Consider the following 22,599-nt stretch of genomic DNA (forward strand, 5'->3'; position numbering starts at 1 on the left):
AACCTTTCAAATTAGCATCTATTTATAGTGTGTAAATTGTGCAATATCAAATTGTATACCAATAGTAAAAGAATATATGCATGTTCATGGCAAATAGACACTAAAGGTACCGTTACACCTAGCGATGTACCAGCAATCCCGACCAGCGATATGACGCGGTCAGGATCGCTGGTACATCGCTAAGTGGTCGCTAGTGAGCTGCCACACAGGCAGATCTCACCAACGACATCGCTGGGGACGGGGATCGCTACTTACCTGTCAGACGGGGCGATCCTGCGTCCTCCCGCCCGGCTCCACGCGGCGCTCGTCATCACAGCAGGAAGCGCCGCAGGAAGTGACCGACGAGGAATGGTCCAGGAGCTTCTCGCGCGATCAGCGATAACCAGCGGGGGAGCCGGTCGGAGGTAAGTACCACATGCAGCAATATCACTAGCAATAACGCTGCTACGTCACAAAATCGGTGACTTTACAGCGATATTGCTAGCGATATCGCAGTGTGCAACGGGGGCTTAAGATTATATCAAATATATATCTTGTATATTCAAATATTGGAAGGAACATCTATTATAATTATAAGATCTCATTTATACGTCTGTTTTTCTCATGAGAATAATGGATCGATTCATGTGATCAGACTTTGATTAGTGTTGTCCAAGTTTCATTTGTTTTTCTCATGCATGGAGGAAAAAATTAAAAGTTTCTCCACCTTGTTCTATTAAGACAGGTTGTGAAAATTGGACCACGTACGGATAGCACATCTGAGTGTGGTCAAATATTTTCAGGGATCCATAGACTTGCAATGCTGATTTTGATCCAACCATCTCCTCAAAATTTGACATGTCTCCACTATTTTCTGTGAACTGCTTGGTCTCCTAAAAATTACAGACATGTGAATAGTCTAATAAACTGTGACAGGTGTGTGTGCTATCTGAGAAGACCATGGATATCTCTGAATGAGGCCTAAGTAACGTAGATAAATGGTTAAATAGAAAACAAGACTTTAGGAAAAGATATTGTAGATAGATTAGATAGATAGATAGATAGATAGGTAGATACATAGATAGATAGATATGGGATAAATAGATAGATAGATAGATAGATAGATGAGAGATAGATCAATAATAGATAGATAGATAGATAGATATGGGATAAATAGATAGATAGATAGAGATGGGATAGATAGATAGATAGATAGATGAGAGATAGATAGATCAATAATAGATAGATAGAGAGATATCACAGTGAGAAGGGGACAATTATTTTCAAGACACTGATACAATATCTTATATGAATATTGGTCTATACATGAAAAACAGCCTTCATAATGAAAATGAATTGTGAATAAAGATGATTGAATCTGTTGAGATTTTAATTCTCTAAATTACGTGGATTTTACAGGGAAATTCAATTGTAGCAAGGAGCATAATAAACCTAAGATGTAGAAAAAATAATACCTCACCACTCACTTCTCCAGCCTTTCCCCACTGCTCATTCTTTCCTATCGAGTATGTAACATCTTCTTACTGCTGTTGGATACTGAAAACCATTGATATGTCGTAAGATTGTGACATAATGTTGCGACCTTCTGAATCGCATGTGCAGGGGCGTACCAGGCCTGACCATGAATGGAAGTCTCAACCTAGTGTGCAGACTCCCAATGTTTCAGCACATGACAACAGTAAGAAGAGACACTGAGGATGGAAGAGGGGTCAGTGAGCAGCAGTGAGGTGAGCATTTTTCTTGTTTTCACTTATTAATCTTTTGCCAGCCCTTCATGGTTTAGCAAAATGTTGGGTAGGTAAGATTTTGCTGAAATTGTGTGGAGTTACAAAAAATCTGTATCATGGCGTAAACCGTTTTTTTTGCATTGTCTTTATTTTTTAATATTCAATAATTTAATAATATTTTAATGAAACTACAGTAAATAATAGCAAAACAAAATGATCATATCAGGGATTGGTAGTAGAAATGAAAGGGAGAACATTGGGTTATATAAATGGAGGATCACTGGGGAGAGACAGGAGTCCAGGTTAAGAGATGACATTATTTGAATATTTGAGAGAAACACAGTCATCTAATATGAAGATTTGTGGTATACAGCTCTGGCAAAAACTAAGAGACCACCACATCAAAACCCTGTCATGGGCAGCCCATTTTCCAGACCTGAATCCCATTGTAAACCTCTGGAATGTAATCAAGAGGATGATGGATAGTCACAAGCCATCAACCAAAGAGGAACTGCTTACATTTGTGCGTCAGAAGCAGTGTGAAAGACTGGTGGAAAGCATGCCAACACGCATGAAAGCTGTTTTTAAAAATCATGGTTATTCCACAAAATATTGATTTCTGAACTCTTCCTGAGTTAAAACATTAGTATTGTTGTTTCTAAATGATTATGAACTTGTTTTCTTTGCATTATTTGAGGTCTAAAAGCACTGTTTTTTTTAATTTTGAACATTTTTCTTTGTCAGAAAAAAATATTAGTGCTTGGAAATTTGGAGACATGCTGTCAGAAGTTTATAGAATAAAAGAACAACTTACATTTTACTCAAAAATATACATATAAAGAGAAAAATCAGACAAACTGAACATTTGAAAATGGCCTCTTAATTTTTGCCAGAGCTGTAAATATTTTTAGAATTATCTTTGCTTAAACATACTCAAAATAATAATGGTAATTAGTTATAATGTTGTTCCAAACAAGGGTGAGTTTTGAAATATTTATTCCAATATGCAAGAGATTTTTTAATCTTTGTGCAGGATAAATTAGTCTTTCTTAGATTGTATATAAGGTGGAGTTAATTTTTCCATTCTAGTACAGAGGGAGGTTCAATGTCTTTCCAGTGTCTTGCAATGATGGTTTTAACATAATTAATAAAATTAGGTACTTTAGAGTGTTTATTTAATAATTGGTGTTGAATGTCTAGGTTGGTTTAGTTGCCTTTAGTCAACTAAGGTTGACTAGAGGGGGTTTTACACATAGCGATATCGCTAGCAATATCGCTAAAGCATCACCGATTTGGTGACGCAGCAGCGATATTGCTAGCGATATCACTATGTATGATACTTACCTCCGACCGGCTCCCCCGCTGTCTGTCGCTGATTGCGCGAGATCGCGCAGCTCCATTTCTCGCCGGGCGCTTCCTGCCGGGCTTCCTGCTGGCGTGGACGAGTGACGCGTGGACGCGGACGGGAGGACGTCAGGATCGCCTCGTCTGAAAGGTAAGTAACGATCGCTGTATCGCTGCTACATCGCTGTGAGATTTTACTGTCTGGCAGCTCACTAGCAATCATTTAGTGATGCACCAGCGATCCTGACCAGGTCGTATCGTTGTCGGGATTTCTGGTGGATCGCTAAATGTAAATTATTTTCATGTTAATGGAATTTTTGTAACATTCATGTAGAATATTAAAAAAATTTCCCATCTCTAAGTCTGGATCCCATCTCATAGATAAATAGATAGATAATATAGATAAGTGATCGATTGATAAAATATTTTAAACCTCCTCTTATAAATTCAGAAATTACAAAAAATGTCATAAAATTCAGTTAGCAATTTGCAATTGTCCAGTTGATCCTGTGTATTCTGAGTCAAGAGTCGGTTGGCTGGTTTCTTCTAGTATTCAACTTGAATATGCAGCCAACTTGGAACAATCCAACTATATGGCGCCAGCACTTAATGTCAAATGTTTTGGATGCCTCTTTTGAAATTTGGCCTTAGATCTATTTGTGTTTGATTTTGCTGTGCGCCTTATGTCACTTTCCTGTTGTAGTGTTAACTTAATATTTTATTTTTTATTCACCTTTGAAATTAATATTTTAAGAGGTCAAGCAGGTGAATGAAATGTGGCTAGTTCCGGAATACTAGATGCCAACGCCTGTGATTGCCATTTTACTTACTGTAGTGATTGCTATTGTTATTATATTTTATATGTTATTATATTTTAACAGTATAACAGCAAACTGTTATTAAAGAGGTTGTCCAATGGCATTGCAGTTTATCCTTTCTCTTTTTTAACTAAGTTGAGGGACAATATTACACACAATCCATGAATAGGTACCACAGCCACGCTTTTGTAATGCTGAACAACTTCTTTAGATTTTAAAAATTTGTCTAAGCTTTAGCAGCACATGCAGCAGAGGATACACAACAGGGCAAGAGAGTAGGTTAGCTACTGAATTGGACTTTAAAAAAAATATATTAGCTAAGTAAATAAATTGATCTACGTCTTTTAAAATCATAGCAAAGTAGGCCAGTCTCATACCAAATAAGCCAGTGGGGCATTTCAGGGTTCCCTGACACTCTACTGGTCAGATGATAGTGTGGCACAAAAAGAGTGTGACGTCATATAAAGCTGTAACTGCCTTTCATTGAACTCTAGTGATTTGAAAATCTTTCGAAATTCAAATTTGTCAGATTTGCACAATTTTTTTTTAAATTAAACTCATGGCAAATCGCAAATACTACCAATGCCTTGAAAAGACGTGTATAATATTCTGACATCTCTAATGACTGTATACATCCCCTTTCAAGCTTTTTTATGCAAACGCATCCTAAGTAATATTAAAATGACCTCAACAAATATGGAAGTGGGTAAATGAATGCTAACCAGTCTTTACTGTTAAGTTGTTTCACACATTATCTGAACAGTTTTGTGGCTTTCTCTCCCTACCTCTAATGCTGTGCTTTGAGCTGTGTCATATTCTCGTTATCCAGATTCACCAATAAAAGCTTCTACAATCCCTGCTTTTGCTTTTATGCAGGCTGTGATAGTCCCTTCTGATTGAGGACTATACCATTTGACTTGAAAGCCGCAAGGCTTTATGGGGAGGCCAACTCGGGCATGCCTGAGGTCATATGAGACTTTTCTTGCTAATGCAGACTTCTGAAACGTGTAAAATGTCTGGGACTATTTTTGGTGATTTGTGTAAAGTCAGTCGCAAATTGTTCAAGTTCGATGTGTTCACCAATTTTTGTAAAATAATCAATGTAAATTTTATTGGCATTTAATCAATTCTGTCAGCTATAGTTCTAGTCTATACAATGATTTCTAGAGCTCACATCACATTTTGTATTTTAACGTCTTGTTTATGCAGATAATTAATGCAATTATATTGCAAAAATGAATTGGGCTTTGTTGTATTTGTAATTCTAATACTGTATGGTAAGCAAAAAAAGACCAGTAAACATAACAGCCAATTCTCACTAAGGAAAAATGAATGTATTTAATCTTGTCAAGTATATTGGCTTCACAGTGGAATACCCTTAACATATGCTAGTCGGAGAAACTAGCTGTTACAGGAAAGTAGCTGTTAAACAGTGAATTTGCTACATTATTTTCTTTAATTAGCCTCAAGAAAGCAGTGACAGGATGGTGAAATAACTTAAGTCAGTGCCTCATTTACACCCAGGAGGTGCGCCAAAGGCAATGAAATGCTCTGTCACTTAGTATATTATACCTTTTGTGCTTATTGTCATGTGTTTTGGATTTTAGATGCTTTCTTTCTGGATGACACTGTAGAAATCAGTTGCTCTAGTTAATATAGTCTATACTTACATTATTTCAGCTTAAGGTTATTTCTAAAAAGGAAACAGTAAGCTTATTGTATTAACACAAAGGAACATTTCTATATATGAAAATCTGAGCTTAGTGGTAAACTGCATTGTAAAAACGAGTGAGAAATTAAATGTTTATGTTTTCATATATTTTTCAGGGAAACCTTCAGAGCAGTCATCAATATTTAACCTCCCAGACCGTGGCCTCATTTCTTGGTAAGAATTTCATATGCAGCACATTGTAACTGTGTCACCTTCTCTAGCATGTTCATTGTATTCTCATATTCTCTTAGTATACTTACAGGTACTGTCCACTACACGAACCCCTCCTCAATTGCTATATTCCTCCGTCTACAATAACAATAGTCTGAACTCACCTCTGGTGATGGCACCGTTCCATCATCATCAGCGATGGGTCTCCCATGGTTTGAATGATGTTGCAAATGTCAAGTGAGCCCTGAAAGTCAATAAGCAGCTGATACGGGGTCGCTTCACTCTTATTTCCTTCTGATACAACTGAAATCCAGAAGAAGTGAGACAGTAAGAGCTGTTCTGACTTTCTCCAGATTTCAGCATTGTCATATGGAAGTGAGAATGAAGCTGTCTGCATTCTCTGTAGTCAACCGTGTGCGTGTATCTGTGATGATTGCCGCACCGGCACTGAAAACACGCTCTGACATCACACTAGCAGCAGGGCAGACCAGCACCTCCAAGGCATAGAAGGAGAGGTCGGGCGAACTATGCAACTTGGATACCCAGTAATTAAACGGTACAGAAGCATCAGGAAGGACGGCGGTATGGTCACTTAGATAGTCGTTGACAATTGTCGTAGCTGCTTTTCGTTCTGACCCAAAGTCAGGTAAGCTAGATGACCAGTGAGTCCAGATTAGAAATTTCGCCCTTAATTTACCAGCGCTTGGAGACAAAAGAGACTGCTCACACACGGGCCGTGGGCAGATCACTTTATCTGACGTAATGCAACACAAGGCAATATTTTATACCATTTACAACAAATGTAATTCTATGTGGCTCATGTAGCTCTCTACCCCTCAGGGTCATACCTTGTTTACAATGTACCCAGAGCATGTTGCTGCTGATTATTGAGAATATATATGATAATAAGTATAGTTTCCTTGAAACAGAGACTAATAGTCTGCATAAGAATAATTCTAGCGATAATAGGCAAAAGGCAATTGAAGTCTTAAAGGCAATTAAAGGGATAGAAAGGCAAACCATTAACTCTTCTATATCAATTTCCCCCTTTTGTAAATGGTATAACCTTTGCCACAGGGTCAGCTGATGTCCACAAAGGAGCTACTATATCATGGGTCTAGTACCCATAAGGGGCTTCCTACCTGCTTCGCCCATCCACCCTCAGTGTGGACACTAACTTTCCCCATCAGCAATGGCTATCTGGGGTCTATGATACACTACAGAAGGTTCAGCCTCAGATTCCTTTTTCACACTTACATTATTCAGTAGCTTAAGTAATACATATATTGGCACTTTTAGGGCTACATAAAACACTAAGCAAAACAACAAAATTTGCATACAAGTCTTTACATGCAAAAAAAAATAAACCAAGAAAGGGCTTATGGGCACACCAGGTATTATTCATTTTTTTCCCCTTATACCAGATGTACATTTACCCCTTTCTTTCCTTATTATTTTACCCATAGATGCTTTACAGCCTTCAACACCATCTTGGTACACCGTCTCATTAACCTGTGTTTGATCATGAGTGTATATACGGAAGCAATTATTGTCCTCACCACAGGTATTTGCTCCAGTGTGTTGAAGACTGAACCACAGTTCACAGTCCACAGTTCAGTCTGGGGTGCCAATGAGGCAGATATATCACGGGGCACATCTTTTCCCCAAAACCTAGATTGAGTCCAAGTCTCATTGTATATGCAGTGTGGGGTTAATACCTTGCATGGCTCCAGAGGTAAGGCGAAGTACAGCATAGTCCTCGCAGATACGGGGCTGTGTGTACAGATCCAACAGTCTTTCGGTTTCTGTCCTTCCATGTCCTTTATAAGAAGATTATGATGCCGAATAAGTTTGTTGTCCCAGACAGCATTTAAGAGTTTATCCTGTGTCTCTGTAGAGTGCAGTAACCCTGTCACTGCCAGCAAGGTGATGAGGAGTACAGTCATTCTACTGTTGACAGGACCTTCTTGCAGTGACTGGCGTGGATCCAGGTGGACTTTCCCTCAAGTTTTACTGAGGTGGGTGTGGTCAGCTGGACATGGAAGGGGCCGTCAAATCGTGGGTCCAGGTTCCTTCTCACGTGTCTGCGTATAACCACCCAATCATCTGGATTTAGCTGATGCACATCTGCACTTTCATTAGGATTTGGAATGGATGAGAGAACACATGTTTATGCACATGCAAGGCCTGGATTTAGGCTGTCATAGAAACGTGTTGTATTTGTAGCACCTGTGGGAAGTACAGACCAGTCTTTGGTGCACCACCAAATAGAACTTCAAAGGGAGACAAGCCTGTCTTTCTATTTGGAATGTGTCTGACTGAAAAGAGTGCAAGAGGCAAGCACTCTACATAGCTCTTTCCTGTCTCTGCCATGGCCTTTTGAATTTTCAGTTTAAGTGTCCCATTTAGTCTTTCCACTTTCCCACTACTTTGTGGCCTATATGGTGTATGAAATGCTTGCTGTACACCCAGGGCCTGCGTGACTTCCCTCATTATTTCTCCCATGAAGTGTGTACCCCTATCACTTTCTATGGTTTCTGGCACACCATACCTGCAGATCAGTTCTTTCATCAGTTTGTCTGCAGTCGTTTTAGCAGTTGTGCATTTTACCGGATAGGCTTCCGGCCAACCAGAGAAGAGATCTACACATACTAGGACATTTGCATACACTCCTACCTTTTTGCTGTGTCACGTCAGTCAGGAGTACAGACTGCTCTGATTGTTTCACTATAGCCCATTGTTTTAGTGATTCACAGTACTGTATGTCTCCCCAGACCGTGCAGATTTATCATCCATGCCCCGAGCTTGATCCTTTGCCACATCTGTATGTGTCTAAATTATGTGTCCTAGAACGTCACCTGCCTTTGAACTCACCAAGCTCTCTAGGTCTGCCCAGGTACACTTATATGCCCGCTGTATAACTTTTATTTGTCTATAATATGGGAATGGTTGGTTTTCAGGGTTAGGCAACTGCTTTAACATAGCCAGCTGATCAGAGGGGCTCCAGGGATAATACTCCTGTATCTGTCTTATTCTAGTCACCCTTCTCGGTCTCAATGTGGATGTTTCTCTGGTCATGGGTCTGGTCATGGAGGTGACTGGATGATCGGTGGGGGTGACATGCTGTTCCCCAGCTTCCTCGTCCTCAGGACCACTGCTAGCTTCTTCCCCAAAAGTCAATGCTCTCTCTAGTGAGTCAGCTTCCTCTGTCACTACATGTGATCTTGTCCGGACAGGATTTAGTGCAATTGGCTTAGGTCGGGTTGCAGTACAGGTCATACAAGTGTTTCTCCAGCCTAAGTTTGACTGACCACAGTGTTTGCAAGTCCAACTGTCTTGTCTCGGTCTCTGATTATGCAGAGGTAGGGCACTTGCAGTCATAGATTTTTGTGTATCAAAACAGTCATAATACACCTTACTTCCCACTGTAGTCTATTTACATCCATACTGTTGGATTTCCTCTGCCACACGACACCATTTATTCACTTGTTGCTCTTTCTTTTTGTCTTTTATCCACCCCCATGCTCCTCTCTGAAATTGTGCCATTTCTGTACATCCAAACATCCACACTCTGGCATTTTTGCCTTTTTCAATATTGGTCCCACATCTTTCACTGCTTCCTTTCCTTCTCTGTTTTTTACAATCTGCATATCTGTCTTGGATCCCATTGGGGGCACCGACTGTACACAGAAAAAGTTGCCCATGGCTTCAACTTTTCCTCCCGACAGCTCATCTTTCTTCTGAAATGCCTTCTTAGTGTGCCTGACTTTGTCTTACAGGCCACACATAGCAAGTCAGAGAGAGCCTGCTAAGATGTAGCGGGAAGGCTCCTTGCCTCTCACCCGGTAGACCTACAGGATGTAACAAGAAGGCTCTCTGCCTCTCACCCATTAGATCAGCTGACTAGAATAGGAATAGGCCTTTTCCTTCCAGCCCAGCTCCATGGAACGTGGGAAGGTTGCTTCAACTTAGACAGCTCATCTTTCTTCTGAAATGCCCTTCTGTGTGCCTGGACCTCTGTCTTACAGTCCACACATAGCAAGTCAGAGTGAGCCTGCCAAGGTGTATCCAGAAGGCTCCTTGCCCTCGCCTCTCACCCACAACAAAAAAACCCACTGACTAAAGTAAGAAGGCCCAGGTGTGATAGGCCTCTAACCTACTTTATCAGCCATACAGTCAGCTACCTCCTTTGTTGATCCACAACATGCTATACAAATTAATCGCACAACTAGAAGCAGGTTCAAACACATTAATGACCAAACAATCACTTAAAATTTCCTTCTAAATTAGGCACCATATTTTACTTTCAACTTCCAACTTCAACTTACAAAATTTCATTCCACTTCAATTAAGTACTGCTGCTTTAAAATGCACACATCTAATACCGAGTATTTCACCAAGGACAACCACAGAGAATCTTGAGCGCAGCTCTGTGCCCCCTCCCATTAGACACTCAGGAGAGATAAGAGAGTAGAGGAGAAGAGAAACCACGCAGCCCTTTCATTCCCCCTCCCATCAGAATGTAGTGTCCTTCATAAAGTAACAGAATGCCGTAGCTCTTTAGACTTAATCAAAATCAATTTCTACAAAAAAACTCAAAATCACAGGATTTCACTGTAAGAGCAGGTAACTGTATAATGTGAGTTATCGAGTCTTACCCTTTTCTGACCAAATGCATCCAGGAAACTTTACAATGTAATGCCAAATATAACACGAGCTATATCATTACTCAATTCATTCAATCTCAGATGTAGATTGAAATATCCATAACGCATCAGTCTGGGATCTCCCACAAAAGCTAGAAAGGTAACAATCTCTTGACACAAAATGATGTGTGATGATTCATTCATACGTGCTCATTCAGGGATTTTGTCTTTCACTTTTCAGTGGTCATTTGATTTTATAAAGAGAAGATAACAAAAATCCCTTATACTCAATTACTCATCTCTCATCTCATTCAGAGGTTCTCATAGACATACATACAAGGATTCACACAGCCTGCCTATCTTGCACTTTGGATTTGACACCTTAACCTACAGCAGTGTCCACTGACACTCTGAGAACACCAAAGCTACTTCAACCCTGCACGGAGTCTATCCCAGGCTCTGTGCTACACAGTACACCAGTTAGTATATTAGTATATTGCCAGAACAGATTGACAGATAATACAGATGACAATTATTATCTTATTACTCTATTATTCAACTCTCACACGGACATACTCCATACTCACTGCTCACTGGTGATGTAGGTTCTTTTGAACCGTGTTGTACAGTCTTACCCAGAGATATGTAGACATCCTTAAAGAGGTTGCAAACGCAAAATCAATGTAAGAATAAATGTTCTCACCTGCTGCAGACTGGATTTTGCATATTCAACCTCCCAGTAAGCTCCCACATACGGATTCCGAATAGGCTGGTTTCCACAGTCCCAGTCGGGCGCCAAAACTGTCATAGCTGCTTTTCATTCTGACCCAAAGTCAGGTAAGCTAGATCACCAGTAAGTCCAGATTAGGAGTTTCGCCCATAATTTACAAGCGCTTGGAGACAAAAGAGACTGCTCACACACGGGCTGTGGGCAGATCACTTTATCTGATGTAATGCAACACAAGGCAATATTTTATACCATTTACAATAAATGTAATTCTATGTGGCTCATGTAGCTCTCTACCCCTCAGGGTCATACCTTGTTTACAATGTACCTAGAACATGTTGCTACTGATTATTGGGAACATATATGATAACAAGCATAGTTTCCTTGAAACAGAGACTAAAGGCCCTGTCACACTAAGCGATCTCGGTAGTGAGATCGCTGCTGAGTCACAACTTTTGTGACGTAACAGCGATCTCACCAGCGAGATCGCTATGTGTGACAGCGATCAGCGAGCGGCCCCCCTGCCGGTATCGCTGATCACTGGAAGAAACCTCTGGACATTTCTTTGGTCGCTGGTCTCCCGCTGGCCAGCACGCATCTCTGTGTGTGACAGGCGGGAGACCAGCGATCAGGTGTAAAAAATAATAAAAAAAATAAAAAATATAGTTATTCTCACCTTCCGACGTCCTGTTCAGCCATCCTGCCTCTCTCCACGCTCCGGTCCCAGTGATCCTTTGCACGAATGACCGCGAGACTTTGCTATCCCTCGAGACCGTGACATTTCGCGGTCATTCGTGCAAAGGATCACTGGAACCGGAGCGTGGAGAGAGGCAGGATGGCTGAACGGGACGTCGGAAGGTGAGAATAACTATATTTTTTATTTTGATTCTATTTTTTACAGCGATGGCAAGCGATGCCGGGCGCTTGGCATCGCTGTGCTGATCGCTGGTGAAGCTGTCTGTGTGACAGCTCACCAGCGATCACATAGCGACTTACTAGCGATCCTGACACCTTGATATCGGTGTCAGGATTGCTGGTAAGTCGCTTAGTGTGACGGGGCCTTAATAGTCTACATAAGAATAATTCAAGCCATAATAGGCAAAAGGCAGTTGAAGTCTTAAAGGCAATTAAAGGGATAGAAAGGCAAACCATTAACTCTTCTATATCACCATCTTGTTCAACTACTCCCTCCTTGACATTGCTACTGTTCCAGCTAGTCCTTGGCGATGAGCCGGCTTATTGAAGATGGCCCAGTTTGTGGACATTTTACCATCACCTGTTTTGGACCTGCTTGGCATATCTCTCCCCTTTAATGCATGCTGTTACACAGAGCTGGTATCTCTGCTAGCAGTGGTGTCAGAGGGTGCTGTTGCCATCAAATGATCAACAACGGCCTTCTTGAAGGATTCCATTGTGAAACCCCTTGGTGACTGCAACAATAGCGAAGGAAATTTGTCCTTGTACCGTGGGTCTAGAAAGGTGGCCAACCAGTATAGGTTGCTATTGAAAACATGGATTACGCGAGGGTATTGGCACAAACAGTAAGATATGAAGTGTGCCATGTGTGCCAGGCTGCAAAGAGGCAAATGTTCTGTGACTGCTGAAGGAGGAACAATACCCATCCTCTTCTCACACTGACTCTCCCCCTTCACCTCTCCCCCTCCACCTCTTCCTCTTCAGCCCACCCATGCTGGACAGACATAAAGCTGGGGTTGGGATTCCCCTCTGTAGCATGAGGTGTCCCGCGGCCCCTGGATACCCGATGTTTACATTAGAAACCAGCTTGCTCGCTGGTTCTGATCACTGGAGGGGCTGTCTATGTGACAGCTCACCAGCGATTAGCATAACGATGTCCCAGAGATTCCATCCATGTCGGATCGTTGGTGGGATCGCTGGGACATCGTTATGTGTAACGGGGCCTTTAGATAGCAATCAGATTGCATTTTTTTTTAAATATAGGTAATTCCAAAGGGTTCACTGACTTTTTCTTGGCACAATATATCTATGTATTCTTTGATATAGGTTCATTAAGATTACTAGGATAAAGAACTGTGATTGCTTCATTGCAACTGGGACAATTCCCAGGATCTGTTTTCTTTCTGCTCGGATAGCAGTAAGTTGGCTAGGGCTAGCTGTGTTCTACTTTCCAACTATGTGAGAATATTTTAGGCCTAACCTTTATATTACGAAGAAACTATTATATGCATTATCTTTTTTTTTCTTAATAAAGAAAGTAAAATGTACGAGTTCTTTAGATTCATATTTGCATATTCTGCAAAGGAAGCAAGCGTCTTATCTTTTTGAATTCCTTTTTGGCATGATCAAAGTCATTAAATGAATACTGAATTAGTAATTCTGATTGTTTTGTTAATGACTTGTATTAGAGATTGTGTTTAATGATAGCGACAACAGTAGGCAAGTTCATTTTTCTAATCATGCTGGTTCAGTCATTAGTCAACCTCTCTCACTTGACCTACATATATTATTAAGGATTTTAAATAGTAAATCATATCCTGAATAGAGTATCTTTTGGTGTTAGCTGTGTTATCCTTGATTTCATACCATTTTATTCCCTGAAAAAAAGAAATGTAAAAGCATTTATAGAACTGAACTGACCGGTCATCATTTCCATTGATAAAATGTCAAACTTTGGGACCTGAAAAAATTAAAGAAATAATTTAAATTATAGAATTATATCATAAAAAATGTACATGTAGAAAAAAGAGGCTTTCTTCACAGATGCATTACGACAGTTATTATGTATAGTCTGTTGGCTTTTCCAGAACTTTATCTTAAGAGTTACACCGTTATATAGTTACTTAGGTTGAAAAAAGTCCTAGATCCATCAAGTTCAACCTTTCTCCACCAATTGTACATTTTGTCACTAATTTATCTATAACCCACAATATTTATGGAGCTGCAGACAAAAAATATGCAGTTCTGCTGTTTTTTTCTCATTACAGTGTTTAGTGATTCAGTTAATTAATTTTGTATTTTGATATATCAGATTTTTAAGGAGTTGGAGATACCACACTCAGGTGCTTCTCACAAAATTAGAATATTATCAAAAAGTTTATTTCAGTTTTTCAATACAAAAAGTGAAACTCATATTATATAGAGTCATTACAAACAGAGTGATCTATTTCAAGTGTTTATTTCTGTTAATGTTGATGAATACTTTATAACACCAGCTTGAAAACTGATTTAAAATTCCCAATTGTTGGCCTACTGAAATGTATGTTCAGTAAATGCTCTCAATACTTGGTCGGGGCTCCTTTTGGATCAATTACTGCATCAACGTGGCGTGGCAATGAGGCGATCAGTCTGTGGCACTGCTGAGGTGTTATCGAAGCCCAGGTGGCTTGGATAGCAGCCTTCAGCTCATCTGCATTGTTGGGCCTGGTGTCTCTCATCTTTCTCTTGATAATATCACACAGATTTTCTATTGGTTAAGGTCATGCGAGTTTGCTGGACAATAAAGCACAGTGATACTGTTGTTTTTAAACCAGGTATTGATACTTTTGGCAGTGTGGACAGGTGCCAAGTCCTGCTGGAGAATGAAATTTCATTCTCCAAAAAGCTTGTCGACAGAGGGAAGCATGAAGTGCTCTAAAATTTCCTGGTAGATGGCTGCGCTGACATTGGTCTTGATAAAATACAGTGGACCTACACCCACCAGCATATGACATGGCTCCCCAAACCATCCCTGATTGTGGAAACTTTAGACTAGACCTCAAGCAGGTTGGAATGTGTGCCTCTCCACTCTTCCACCAGACTCTTGGACCTTGATTTCCAAAGGAAATGCTAAATTTACTTTCATCTGAAAACAACACCATGAACCACTGAGCAACAGTCCAGTTCTTTTTTCCTTTGCCCAGGTAAGATGCTTTTGACATGAGTAGTGATGAGTGAGCACTAAAATACTGGGGTGCTCGTTGCTCGGGTCGAGCAAATTGGAATGCTCGGGTGTGCTACCGAGCAATGAGCCCAATGTAAGTCTATGGGAAACCCGAGCTTTTTTGCTGCACCCCCCCGGGGGTCTTTTTGGGGTCTGAAAACATCTGAAATTGATGGGAACAGTACTGAAGTGACATTGGAACATCATGGGGAAGACCCCTGGAAGCATTTCTGACTCCTAGGTCACTTATGTGAACAATGTTGTCAGAGTGTTATGCCACTTTTACAGGCGCACACTATAACACAAAAACAAAACCAAAATGGATTTTCCTGGAAAATATGTTAAGGAACATCCTTTCCAGGGTAATGATTTGTATTTAAGGCAAAATAATTAACCCCCCCAAAAAAATGTACCTCCACCTCTTGGGCTATGTTCACACATAGCGTTTTTGATGCGATTTTTAACTTTAGCATTGCTTTCAACCAATACAAATGCATTCACTGGGAAATGTCATTTAAACATTTAACCACCTTAGCTGGCCATGTGGAGTGTGACACATCATCAGACACATCCTGTTACATTTATGAAGTAGGGACTCTGAAAGTCACAAAGCCAATTTTTATAGGGGCATCAAGCGGCATTAATATTCTTAAAGGGTCATCAGCCAGCTATGCTTTGTTGTTCCCATTATTAAACACTGTTATTGCCTATGCAGTGAGTGGCTGGGCTGCCAAAAATAAGGACACACCCCAATACCCCTTGACAAGAAGTATAGGAGGACCTCATGAAAAAAGAAGTGGGTCTCCCATAGTGTTTGTAGGCACCATAGAGTAGGCTAACCCGACCGCAACACGACAGGACAACGTATTGGTGGCAAAGTGACGTTGACACTACCCGGAAACAGCTGGCTTGCTGGAACCAGGCTGGGCAGGAGGGAGTACCTGTGCCAAAGACACTTCTGAGCAGCGCGGTGTTGGAGCCCAGGGATTACAGTAGAAACAGAGTGTATCCAGAGGCCTAATTGGAGCAAGTTTAAGTAGGCGAAATTGCCGGACACACAGCAGGGGATCAGCTGACGATACTGAAACCCACTAACTCTGGAGCATGTGTTTTTCTCTGTGCAGACGGCACTTCCGAGCAACAACTGGCGGTGTTGGAGCCCAGGGATTGCAGTAGAAACAGAGTGCAGCCAGAGGCCTAATTGGAGCAAGTTTAAAATCTGGAGTAGTGTGAATGTGGACAGAGCAGGCGATATTGCCGGACACACAGCAGGGGATCAGCTGACGTTACTGAACCCCACTAACACTGGAGCATGTGTTTTTCTCTGTGCAGACGGCACTTCCGAGCAACAACTGGCGGTGTTGGAGCCCAGGGATTACAGTAGAAACAGAGTGTAGTCAGAGGCCTAATTGGAGCAAGTTTAAAATCTGGAGTAGTGTGAATGTGGACAGAGCAGGCGAAATTGCCGGACACAAAGCAGGGGATCAGCTGACGTTACTGAACCCCACTAACACTGGAGCATGTGTTTTTCTCTGTGCAGACAGCACTTCCAAGCAACAACTGGTGGTGTTGGAGACCAGGGATTACAGTAGAAACAGAGTGTAGCCAGAGGCCTAATAGGAGCAAGTTTAAAATCTGGAGTAGTGTTAATGTGGACAGAGCAAGCAAAATTGCCGGACACATAGCAGGGGATCAGCTGATGTTGCTGAACCCCACTAACACAGGAGCATGTGTTTTTCTCTTTGCAGACGACACTTCCGAGCAACAATTGGCGGTGTTGGAGCCCAGGGATTTCAGTAGAAACAGAGTGTAGCCAGAGGCCTAATTGGAGCAAGTTTAAAATCTGGAGTAGTGTGAATGTGGACAGAGCAGGCGAAATTGCCGGACACAAAGCAGGGGATCAGCTGATGTTACTGAACTCACTAACACTGGAGCATGTGTTTTTCTCTGTGCAGACGGCACTTCCGAGCAACAACTGGCGGTGTTGGAGACCAGGGATTACAGTAGAAACAGAGTGTAGCCAGAGGCCTAATTGGAGCAAGTTTAAAATCTGGAGTAGTGTGAATGTGGACAGAGCAGCCGAAATTGCCGGACACAAAGCAGGGGATCAGCTGACGTTACTGAACCCCACTAACACTGGAGCATGTGTTTTTCTCTGTGCAGACGGCACTTCTGAGCAACAACTGGCGGTGTTGGAGCCCAGGATCAATCATGGAGTAGGCTGAGGCCTACTTGGAGCAAGTTTAAAATCTGATGTAGTTTGAATGTGGAGGGAGCAGGAGATATTGCCGGACACACAGCAGGGGAGCAGCTCGCGTTACTGAACACCACTAACACAGGATCTAATGTTTTTTTCTGTGCAGACGGCACTTCCAAGCAACAACTGGCGGTGTTGGAGCCCAGGATCAATCATGGTGTAGGCTGAGGCCTATTTGGAGCAAGTTTAATATCTGATGTAGTTTGAATGTGGAGGGAGCAGGAGAGATTGCCGGAAACACAGCAGGGGAGCAGCTGGAGTTACTGAACCCCACTAACACAGGAGCTAGTGTTTTTCTCTGTGCAGACAGCACTTCCGAGTAGCAACTGGTGGTGTTGGAGCCCAGGATCAATCATGGAGTAGGCTGAGGCCTACTTGGAGCAAGTTTAAAATCTGATGTAGTTTGAATGTAGAGGGAGCAGGAGATATTGCCGGACACAGAGCAGGGGAGCAGCTGGCGCTACTGAACCCCACTATCACTGGAGCTAGTGTTTTTGTCTGTGCAGATGGCACTTCTGAGCAGCAACTGGTGGTGTTGGAGCCCAGGGATTACAGTTCAGGTGCTGGAAACATGAACACAACAGGAGGCCTGGATACTGTTGCCAACCAATTTATTTTGGAAGAGGACTGGCAAATTCCGACGAGATCCAGGCCTTGTTCATTTTCAGAAAAGTAAGCCGGTCAATGTTATCGGAGGATAGTCGCTTGCGACGGTCTGTTAGTACACCACTGGCGGCACTAAAGACACGTTCTGATAATACACTAGCAGCAGGGCAAGCCAGCACCTCCAATGCATACTGGCTAAGCTCTGGCCATGTATCCAGCTTAGAGACCCAAAACTTGAAGGGGGAAGAGCCGTCTGGGAGTACACTGACAGGGCAAGACATGTAGTCTGTCACCATCAGATGGAAACGTTGCCTCCTGCTGACTGGAGCCGTCTTTGATGGTGTAGACATTTGTGGCGGGCACACAAAACTTTGCCACATTTGGGCCATACTGGTCTTGCCTTGGGCTGAGGCGCTGAGTCTGCTCCCTCTTTGTGCAGAGCTTCCTCCACTGCCTCGACGCACAGAGCTGCTTTGTAAAGCACTAGAATGGAATGGAGAACATGATGGAATGCACCAGTGTGTCTTGGTACTCCCACATTTTACGCTCCCGGTTCAATGGTGTTATGAGGCTTTGTAAGTTGTCCCGGTAGCGAGGATCTAGGAGGGTGTACACCCAATAATCAGCCGTGTTGAGAATGTGGGCGATGCGGCGGTCGTTTCTCAGGCACTGCAGCATGAAATCAACCATGTGCTGCAGACTCTCAACTGGCCAAGAAACGCTGTCCCCTGCTTGAGGCGTCATCTCTGCCTGCTCTGCATCACCCCACCCTCGCACTACATACTGACCACTAGAGCATTGTGTACCTCCCTCCTCTGGAGAGATGTCTTCCTCCTCCATTGACTCCTCCTCATCCTCCTCACAAAGTGTCCCCTGCCTAGGCCTTTGTGAGGAACCACGTTGCGCAAACTATCCAGAAGCAGATGGCATTTGTGACTCCATATCCTCCACCTCTTCCAAAACTTCCTCCCTTAGTGCTTGCAGTGTTTTTTGAAGCAGGCAGATAAGGGGGACAGTCATGCTGACTAGTGCATCATCTGCACTCGCCATCCGCGTGGAATCATCGAAGGCACGCAAAACGTGGCAGATGTCCTTCATAGAGGCCCACTCAATGGTGGTGAAGTGTGACCGGCGCGCAGTGCGACTTGTTTGCGCCTGATGCAGCTGATACTCCATTACTGCTGCCTGCTGTTCACACAACCGCTCCAACATATGTAACATTGAATTCCACCTGGTGGGTAGGTCACATATGATGCGATGTTCCGGAAGGCGGAATCGGCGCTGCAGAGCTGCAATGCGCGATCTTGCCATGCTGGAACGCCACAAGTGAGCGCTCTCTATGCAGACCTTGTGCAGCAGTGCATCAAGATCCGGATAGTCCCTCAGAAAGCTCTGTACGACCAAGTTGAGCACATGTGCCAGACATGGGATGTGAGTGAGGTTGCCTAGACCCAGAGCTGCCACCAGATTTCGGCCATTGTCACACACTACCAAGCCTGGCTGGAGATTCACTGGCACAAACCACACGTCGCTCTCCTGCTTGATGGCATTCCAGAGCTCTTGCGCTGTGTGGCTTCGATTCCAAAAAGAAATTAATTTCAGTACGGCCTGTTGACGTTTGGCAACGGCTGTGCTCATATTGATTGTAACAGGTAAGCGTTCACGGGTCCATGTGGAGGTAGACCGTGACGGCTCCTGCAGCGCTGATTCTGAGGAACTGGAGTATGAGGAGGAGTCAATGTGTACAGACTGGATTCCTGCAATCCTTGGAGTTGGCAGAACACGTACAGCACCACTCTCAAGATCTGTACCTGGCTCCACAACATTGACCCAATGAGCAGTGAGGGAAAGGTATCATCCCTGTCCATGGTTACTGGTCCACGCATCGGTGGTCAGGTGGACCTTGCTACTGACGGCGTTTAGTAGCACGTTTAATTTTTCCCTCCACATGCTTTTGCAGGGCAGGGACGGCTTGCCTGCTGAAATAAAAGCGGCTGGGCACGGTGTATTGTGGGACTGCCAATGCTATGAAGTTACAGAAGGTGTCAGTCTCCACCAATCTGAATGAAAGCATTTCAATGGCCAGTAGTTTTGCAATGCCAGCATTCAGAGCCTGTGTTCGGGGATGGTTTGCCGAGTATGGCCGCCTTTTCTTCCATGCCTGTGCTACCGATGGCTGTACAGTGGCCTGGGAGTGTGAGGATGACAGGGAACTTGGTGCTGTGGGTGGAATATCACTGGGTCTCTGGACAACAGTGCCAGAGATTCTTCCATGGCGATTCTGTGAGGAAGCCGAACCAGCTGTGTGTGAGCTGGAGGAAGAGGCTACAACACGAGCTGAAGAGGTGGTAGGTGGTGCTGTAGGTTGGCCTACGTCTTCAGTGTGTCTTTGTAACTCCACCACTTGCTGGGTCCGCACATGTTTCCACATATTTGTGGTATTGATGTTGCTGACACTTTTCCCTCTTTTGACTTTCTGATTACACAGCTAGCATTTGACAAAGCAAATGTCATCTGCAACTATGTCAGAAAAGGACCACGCACTGCAAGTCCTGGGAGTGCCCGTTTTGGGTTTTGGAAGAGGAATGCTCCTAACGGGTGCCGAAGTGGAGGGCTACAGTCAACCAAGTCTGCCTCCTCCCTCTCCCTCCTGTTTTGGCAGTTCGGGGAATCTCTTCCTCAGAGCTGCTCCCACCACCTTCCTGTTCCTTACGCCATGATGGGTCAAGGACCTCATCATCTACACTCCCCTCTTCAAACACCTGATTCTCCTGGGTAGTCTCGCCAGCACAGTGCGCACCAGAAAGTGACACCTGAGTCTCATCATCTGATGCGTACTGAGGTGTGATGACCATAGGCACTGGCCCACCCGCCTCTTCAGATTCAGAGGGACAAAGCAGTTGCGCATCACTGCATACTCCCTCTTCTTCACATTCTAGAATGCTGCTTGGCTGGCCCCCTGTTTCCAAGCCAAGAGATTCAGAGAACAGAAGTAAAGATGGCTCCTGTCCTGGGCTCTCTGACTGCCTGGGCAATTTGGCAGGTGGTGAAGAGACAGATGGTTGCTCTTCAGTGCTCTGGCCCTGAGAGGATGTGGAAGTAATTGAAGTCGATGCGTTAGCTGCCATCCATCCGACAATGGCTTCAATTTGTTCATCCCGCAGCAGTGGGGTACAGCGAGGTCCTTCAAAGCTGTGCATAAAGGACTGTTCCCTGGTAAAACTGGGGGAAGCTGAGTCACTGGTGCCTGCAGCAGGCACAGAATCCCCACGTACTCTCCCTGCTGAAACTCCACGCCCACGACCACATGCCTTACTCCCTGCCTTCGTCATCTTGGTAGACTGATAAAGATAGGCAGAAAAGTACAAAGGGGGTCTTAGTGTGCTTATTCCTGAACAGCTGCTAACAGGTATAAGAAACACTAATTTTATAAAGTGTGTAGACTACACTTTAATATGAGCTAATGTACCCTACACAAGTGGAGTGTTTGGTGAACTTTATTTACATGTTTTTTTCAAAAAAACAAAAAGGATGTGACCAAAGATGTGAAAGCGATAGTATCACAAACTTTTTGGAGCTATTACAATGCAGGAAGGTAACCTACAATGCAATAGATGAGGCTCCAAAAAATAGGCTAATACTAATCTGGCTGGGGCTGCAGGGCACAAGCCAGAAAAAAGGCTCCTCTATCTACTCCTATATAGTGTTTGCAACCTATCTAACTGGATACAGATGGAAGCACACTAATAGGAGAAATTCTGGAAAAATAAGCAGCACTACAGCAAAAAAGAACAATGTATGAGGCAGTGATGCACGCTGAGCGGACTACAACTAGAGGTTGCTGCAGAACACACTACAGTGTGAGCTGCACTCACACACAGAGACCTCACAGACAGCCATGAACAGTGCAGAGAACTGTGCACTAGCACTGAAAGGCTGCAGAAAGGCTCCGCTGTCTACTCCTACATAGTGTTTGCAACCAATGTAGATGGATAGGGATGGATGCACACTAATAGGAGAATTAATGAAAAATGAGTAGCAATAAAACAAAAATAAATATGTATGAGGCAGTGACACACGCTGAGCCGCCTACAACCAGAGGTGGCTGCAGGACACACTACACAGCATGAGCTGCACTCACACAGACCTTGCAGACAGCAGTGAACAGCGCTGCAAGGCAAAAGAAAGCTACAGTGGTTGATAATGTAGCCTGGGTAAAGCACAATATTATATAGCAAATCGCTATCTCTAACTGTCCCTCAGAGTCTTGAACAGCAGCCTGTCCCTAACTGAATTCACAGCAGAGTGAACCCAAAATGGCGGCGGCGGCTTTTATAGTGCATCATGACATCATTTCAGCAGCCAATCACAGCCATACCATTAGTTAACATGCCTGCATGCCTAACAGGATGTGCCCACACTTCTGAGGATTCCTCATTGGCTGAATCAAATCAAACTGGTTCATAGCATTATGGGAACTTCCGATTCCGGTATTCGATATGCTAAAAGTATCAGAACTCAGTATTGGAATTCCGATACCGCGAATATCGGCCGATACCCGATATTTGCGGTATCGGAATGCTCAACACTAGTGAAGTCTAAACTGGATACCGATGGTCTTCTTGATGCTGGTAGTCACCAACTGCCCTTTTCTGTTCAGAAATCCTTTGCAACATATGCAGTGTAGAGTTACA

At 43.2% G+C, this 22,599-nt stretch overlaps 1 protein-coding gene across 39 annotated transcripts in view; it reads left to right on the forward strand.

Moving 5' to 3' along the window:
* The window catches only part of PTPRD (protein tyrosine phosphatase receptor type D), a 2,878,718-nt gene that overhangs the window by 857,689 nt on the left and 1,998,430 nt on the right, over positions 1-22,599 (forward strand). For all 39 annotated transcript variants that reach the window (XM_073572185.1, XM_073572197.1, XM_073572187.1 and 36 more), the window contains exon 4: positions 5,717-5,774. The gene's annotated coding sequence lies outside the window, so the exon portion shown is untranslated. The remainder of the gene's footprint in view (positions 1-5,716; positions 5,775-22,599) is intronic.

The sequence above is a fragment of the Dendrobates tinctorius genome, unplaced genomic scaffold (genome assembly GCF_039654945.1).
Source record: "Dendrobates tinctorius isolate UK_male_01 unplaced genomic scaffold, ASM3965494v1 ptg000031l, whole genome shotgun sequence".
Taxonomy (NCBI): Eukaryota; Metazoa; Chordata; class Amphibia; order Anura; family Dendrobatidae; genus Dendrobates; species Dendrobates tinctorius.